Below are 6,879 nucleotides of genomic sequence, written 5' to 3'. Positions count from 1 at the left end.
GCGAGCGTCCTCCTTTACCAACAGCGCTATTGGGATGGTGCCCGCTATCACTGCGGCAGCGTCGTATGAGATTGTCCGGAATGCGAAGGATGCTCCGACCACAACCCTCTTCTGGACCCTTTCAAGCAGTCGTTGCTCCTCCCTGGTTTCAACACCCTCGTGCCACACCGGTGCGCCGTAGCGGAGGATGCTGTTGACGACCGAAACCAGGAGGCGACGCTTCTTGCACTTTGGCCCGCTGTGCCGTCGCATCAGCAGTGCAAGAGCTGTTGCTACTCGAGAAGCCTTTTGAGTGACCTGCTTGACGTGCTCTGACCACTTAAGATTGTGTTTAATGCGCACTCCTAGATATTTGATGTCGGTTGCCGAACGAAGAGGAACGCCGTTGATGTTAACTGGGATGTTCTTGTAATCCTTCTTCTTTTTCGACACCATCACAATATCCGTCTTAGCTGCGGCGAGCTCCAGCTGGTGTTCGCGCATCCAAGCCACAACCCTATTCACAGACTCCTCCGCCAAACTCGCGGCCAGTGCCGGCGTGGGTCCTGGTGCCAGGAGCACGAGGTCGTCAGCGAAGGCGACGAGCTCTACACCGGCGGGCATGTCGATGGACAGGACGGCGTCATACATGGTGTTCCACAGCGTCGGACCAAGTATGGAACCCTGTGGGACTCCCGCCGACAATTCCCGGGTGACCGGACCGTCCGACGTCTCATAAACCAGTAGCCGTCCCCGAAACCAGCTTTCCAGTATCCGCTGCAGACATGCCGGAACGTGCTTTTCTTGCAGTGCTTTGGCGATGGACCGCCAGCTCGCCGTGTTGAAAGCATTGCGTACATCCAATGACACCACCATCAGACACTTGTTAGCCCTCCGATCCGTCATTCGGTGGGCCATCGCACGCTGGCCGGCCTCCTTAACACGTTCAATCGCCTGAATTGTAGACCTGCCCTTTCTGAATCCATACTGTGACGGCGACAGGCGAGGGTGATCTGGGTCTTCCAGGTGTTCATTCAGGCGATCCAAGATCAGCCGCTCCAAGATCTTGCCTGATCCGTCGAGCATCCCAAGAGGCCGAAAGGATGACGGATCGCCCTGAGGTCTTCCGTGCTTGGGTAGCAAAGCAAGTCGTTGTCGCTTCCAGTCAGCGGGAAAGGTGCATTGATCGAAGCACTCCTGGAACACGCGGCGGAACGTCTCCGTGTGCTCGCGAACAGCGACCCTCAGTGCCGGATTGATGATGCCATCGGGTCCCGGGGCCTTAGTGGGCACCATCCGCGCCGCGATCGCCAAGAGCTCCTCATCCGACACTTCCCTCACTGGCTCCTGTGTTGTCTGCCCCCAATCGACCAGATCCGGTGCAGGCCACTCAAAAGTGCCATGATCCGGGAAGAGTTCCGACACGACGTGCTGTAGAATCGCAGGATCTCGCTCCGGGGGGACGCGGCTACCCTTAAGGCGTGACGTTACTACCTTGTAGGCAGTGCCGAAGACGTTGTCCTCAGCTTCCGCAATCATCTCATCAAAGCTACGGTCCTTGCTTGCCTTGATGGCACGGGCGAGTTCCTTCTTACAGCTCCTGTGCCGTTCTCTGGCCAACTCTCGCTGTGCACCGGTTCCGGCGGTCAAAATCGCATCCTCAGATGACTTGCACTGCTCCCTGAGAAGGCCGATTTCCTGCGTCCACCAGTACATTTCCGGTCTCACCAAAAACTGCGCTGGCGGTGCCCTCTGCATCACCTCATCGCAGGCTCTAGTAAGTCCAGCGGTGAGAGTCGCCGGTGATACAGCCGCTTCGGCAAACCCGGAAGCCTGGAGCGCGATCTGGAAGGCTTCGGGATGGAATTGACGCAACTTCCATCTCGGTCCAATCTGCTCGCGTTGTCGCTGCCGGTCGCGATGCTGGTGCTGTTGTTGCGGTTGCCTCTGCTGGTGTGGTGAAGCGCTGCTGACTGGTGTCGCGGATACGCTGAATCTCACGTATCTGTGGTCACTGTTGGTGAAAGTGTCGAGCACCCGCCAGTCGTTACCGGGTTCAATGGCCGGACTGGCGAAGGACACGTCGACCACACTTTCAGTAGCACTGCCGTTGCCGACGAACGTGGGCACACTGCCGCGGTTCAAGATCGCCAGGTCGAGCTGGTCGACGACCTCGGCGAGATCTTCACCACGCGGCTTCGTCCTCGCGCTGCCCCATCGCACGTGCCAGGCATTGAAGTCGCCCGCCAAAACTACGAGGGGGTGTGCTCTGGCCTCGATATCGATCTCGTCGAGCAGCCGCTGGTAGTCCTCGTCCGTCCATCCCGGTGTTGGTGGGGCGTAGCAAGAGATGAAGGTCACCCCCGCCACCTGGACCGACACCAGTCCTACCCTACTTGCCCAGACTCGCTGTATGGGCAAGGCTCCGGTCGTTATAACAGCTGCCTTCGCTGTCGAGTCCACCGCCCAGTTCCCGTTATTGGGTGGAACACGGTAGATCTCCGACGCCAGCACAATGTCGATCCTTTGCTCCCGTGCGGTCTGGAGCATGAGGTCTTGTGCTACCCTGCTGCGCGCCAAGTTGATCTGGAGGATCTTCAACCCAGCGTCACGCCCTCTAACAGTGGTGTTCGTAGCTAGCGGGAACATGACGGCTGGCTACTTCCGCTGCAAACCGGTGAACCTGTCTGATGTTGTCCGGAACACGTAAGGCACTTGGGGCCCGAGCTGCACTCCTTGGCCTTGTGCTGCTTCGAACCGCAACGGAAGCAGCACTTGGAGTAGTCAGGGCCGGTGCACTCGCGAGAGCGGTGCCCCTTGCCAAAGCAGCGGTAGCAGAGCTGCTCTCCTGCAGGGACCGATGCGAGCGCCTGCACGACGCAACTCGTGTTCCCAATGGTGACCCGGTGACCGTCGAGAAGCTGGCACTGCCCGCGCGGCAGCTTGATATGGGCTTTCTGCAGCCCGTCGTACCGCCGCCACAGCCGAACTGCCTCGCCCGGAACCGTCAGCCCCGCCTGTCGCTTAATCGCCGAAATCAAGTCATCGACAGTCGCCAGCATGTCGATTCCTGTGATCGCGGCCGTCTGCTTGTCGACAAGGAGGTGGGCCACTCCATCCTCCTTGATGGCTTCGCTGACATCGGCCAGCACACTCTCGCAGTCCGTGTTCGGCTTCAGCCACAGCGACAGCTTCCGCTCCCCTGTGCGGCAAACCCTCGCCACGAACTGATCCACATTGGTCTTGGAACGCACTGCCTTGTATGTGTCGAGGAAGGCCTTGCCCTCGTTGGCCTCGAGGACGATCACCGCAGGCCTCTCCACTTTAGCAGCGCTCTTTCCCGCTTTCTGTGGTGCTGCTCTCTTGTCTCCCTTGGCCACGACTTTAGCAAAGGATGCTGGTTGCGCATGCACCTTGGTTGCCACAGCCGCTGCTTTCTTTACCTTCGGTTTTGGCTTTTCTGGAGCCATGGCCTGGGACAAGACGGCCTCGACCGGGATCTCGGGGACATTAGGCGTGATGACTTCGTTCATGCCCGTCGGTTCGCCCTCTTTTTTCTTGCCGCGCCTTGCCCGGGTCCGCTTTTGTTTGGGAGTGTCGCCAGGTGGATGCTGGCTTTGCCCAACAGCACTGGAGTTGACGACATGTTGTTGTTGCTGCTGCGTAGCTACCGCCAACTCTCCCATCGAGTGGAGTCCACTTTGGAGCAGCATAAGCTCTCTTTCGCTGGCTGCCGCACGCTCACGAAGGCTAATGTTGTCTCGCTTCAGCTCCTGATTTTCGCGAGACAACAACTTCAGCTTTGCCTTCAGCTCCACGTCGCCATCCTTTGCCGTCGCCCGGCCCTTCTCCATCTCGCAAACCTTAGCGAGGAGAGTCTCGACGGTTGCCCGGAGCTCCCTCAACTCGCTGCTGAGGCTTGCGATTGTCAGCTCATGCTGCGGGGCTTCGGCCACCTGCTGGACGACGGTTGAGTTGAGCTCGTCCTCGTCGCTCTCCTCTGAAATCTCCATATCGCTGGCTAGCAGGGCCATCCGCTGCACCACCACCACCGGCCGAGTGGGCGTCGCAGTCGATGGCGCGACACTGCCTCCCTTTCGCTGCCGGGTCAACGGCAACGCAACCGATGATGTTGAAGATGTTGTTCCTACTTCGTCCCTGTCGTCCTTCGTCGATGGCGCGGTAGCGTCACAGGTGGACCGGAGCCTGACGGACCGACGCGTCGAAGGCTCCCCCGATGCCTGCTCCATTCCCCTACTGCAACCCTGAAAATCCCTGTAGTCAATGGGTTAGGTTGCGGAGAGCCAGGGTGGAGTGTCTGGGAAGGGAAGGTGGGAAGGGGAAGGGGAGTGGAGGAAGGCCAAGTACCGGTGCGAAATAGAAACTCCAACAAATAAAAGGCCAAACCAATCTTTTTCCCCTTTCCAAATCTGAGCTTCTATCTCAGTTCTTCTCTGCGATCAGGCACCGCCTGGTTGTCAAATCCGCTGACCGTCAGCCGATACACTCGCCATAAAACTCAGAGTGCCGCCTGGATGTGAAACCGGCGATCTCCACCAGCCGAGACACTTGATGAACTGAAGGCGCCGCCTGGTTGTGACGTTGAAAAGCTCAGCACCAGTGCCGCCGCCTGGTAACAGTGTTCGGAATCTCCGTGAGCCGAGACACCCGCCACGACCCGAAGCGCCGCCTGGTGGCAATGCTGGCAATCCGCTGGTACTGGTGGCGCCGCCTGGCGGCCAAGTTCGGAACCAAGTTTAGCCGAGACACACTGAAATATTTCACCGGGATGATCGAACCTCGAAATTTTTCAGCCGAGACACATGAAATATTTCACTCTTAGCCGAGACACCTTGAAAAGTTTCACTGAAACATTTCAACCGGATGGTTGGTCCATGAAATATTTCAGCCGGGACACTTGAAACATTTCACCCCCAGCCGGGACACCTATCCGGGACACACTGCCGCCAACGGTCAATTAAAATTACCGGCCAATTTGTATAACCGGCCAATTTGAATTACCGACCGATTTGAATTAACGGCCACTTCAAACCAACGGCCAACGACTCCACCAACGGTCAATTTGAACGACCCGAAAATCCGGCACCAACGGTCCTTTTTTGAAAAACTGGATCAGATGACACGGAGCCCGATTCGGCTTAGGTGAAATCGCTCGGATCTTCGAGTCCGAATCCGGCTGGAAAATGGACGATCGAATCTTCACCTGCCAAAATTTTTGCACCGCGTGCTTCCACTTTAATTACACTTATTTTGCGCTGAATTCGTCTTTTTCCATGCGGTTTTCTCTGACTTTCGTTTTAAAACACCGTCTGTCATCTAAAAAACCACATCCGGCCAGGATCCGGACACTTTTCTAACCGAAAAACACGTAGTCCCAAATGGGGCTACGCCCCGGGCCGCTCTCCATACAAAATGTAAACAAACACTTTTCTTTCTTATTTTTCGTTGAAATCGATGATTTCGGTGCGGTTTTCACTACTAATCTGTAGATTGGCACTAGTTTTAACGATTTAAACAAACTTTCGTGGGTTCTTTAAACTTTTTACGCGAAATTTTTGTGAAAAACACGGAGCGACGCTCAGCACGTGTTGACGCTACAGCGTTTTACAGGGATAACTGGCTTGTGGCCGCCAAGCGTTCATAGCGACGTGGCTTTTTGATCCTTCGATGTCGGCTCTTCCTATCATTGCGAAGCAAAATTCACAAAGCGTAGGATTGTTCACCCTTTCAAGGGAACGTGAGCTGGGTTTAGACCGTCGTGAGACAGGTTAGTTTTACCCTACTGGTGTGCAAGTACTATCTCAATGGAATTCCTGTGCAGTACGAGAGGAACCACAGGTACGGACCAATGGCTCAATACTAGTCCGAGCGGACTTTGGTATGACGCTACGTCCGTCGGATTATGCCTGAACGCCTCTAAGGTCGTAACCGAACCAGGCTGGTAGTATATGTATAGGAGTCGTTAGCTAGATGGCTAATAACATCACGAGACCGGATTGAGTCTTCTATAGACTCTTTCCATTTATTGGAAACCCTCAAACTGAGCCTATCGCGAGTGCGCTCGCCGAAGTACCTGAAGTGGGAAAAGGCGTTGTGCTTGCCGATCTTCCAAGAATAGTTTCGACTCCTAAGACCACCCGAAAACGACGGGTTTGCAGGCTGGGCGCTACGCATTGAAGAGAGATGTACATTTCGATCCTTTCAGGCGACCCATGCTTGGTGGTTGTGTGCGGTGTGCTCCCCCCGGGGGGCACATGCGGCATACCGTGTGTGGACTAGTTGGACCCACCCTTGCGGTGGACCGACCGGTCAGTGGTGTTTGCGGGTTAACACATGCGAGCGTTGCGGCCCAGAGGCCTTACCGCCTTTCACTGCGGGTTCGTCAAGAACTTGGAGATGGTCGCAACGCATCGGGTCCTCCCGGGGTACTTGGTGTTTGGATGCTGGCTTGGTGATTAAACACTTGATATTCCATCTTCGGATGAATTTCGGGTGTCACCTGTTGCCTAAGACCACTTGCATGTTTAGCTCGCCGTGGGGTAGCAAGCGTTGTGATCTAATGGCCTTACCGGGCAAACACTTTCGGTTCGTCAAGGACTTGGAGTGCCGGGACGGGTTGGCGGATCCATCACTCTGAGTATGCCGGGTTGATACTTGGGGTTGGTTTGGTTTTGGTGACCCAATACTAGATGTACCATCTCGGTGGTATGTCAGTATCACCTATACTCCAGACCACTTGCATGGTTAGCAAGCGTTGTGATCTAATGGCCCAACCGGGCAAACACTTTGGGTTCGCAAGGACTTAGAGTGCCGGGACGGGTTGGCGGATCCAACACTCTGGGTACCTCCGGGTACTTGGGGTTGGTTGAGGACTTGGTG

General features: G+C 56.1%; 1 pseudogene; it reads left to right on the top strand.

The window, feature by feature from the left end:
- Window positions 1-6,229, top strand: part of LOC131291840 (large subunit ribosomal RNA) — an 11,037-nt pseudogene extending 4,808 nt beyond the window's left edge.
- Window positions 6,230-6,879: the final 650 nt, after the last annotated feature.

Source organism: Anopheles ziemanni (genome assembly GCF_943734765.1).
Source record: "Anopheles ziemanni chromosome X unlocalized genomic scaffold, idAnoZiCoDA_A2_x.2 X_unloc_16, whole genome shotgun sequence".
Taxonomy (NCBI): domain Eukaryota; kingdom Metazoa; phylum Arthropoda; class Insecta; order Diptera; family Culicidae; genus Anopheles; species Anopheles ziemanni.
The sequence above is the reverse complement of the archived record's forward strand: the minus strand, read 5'-3'. Positions and strand labels throughout refer to the sequence as shown.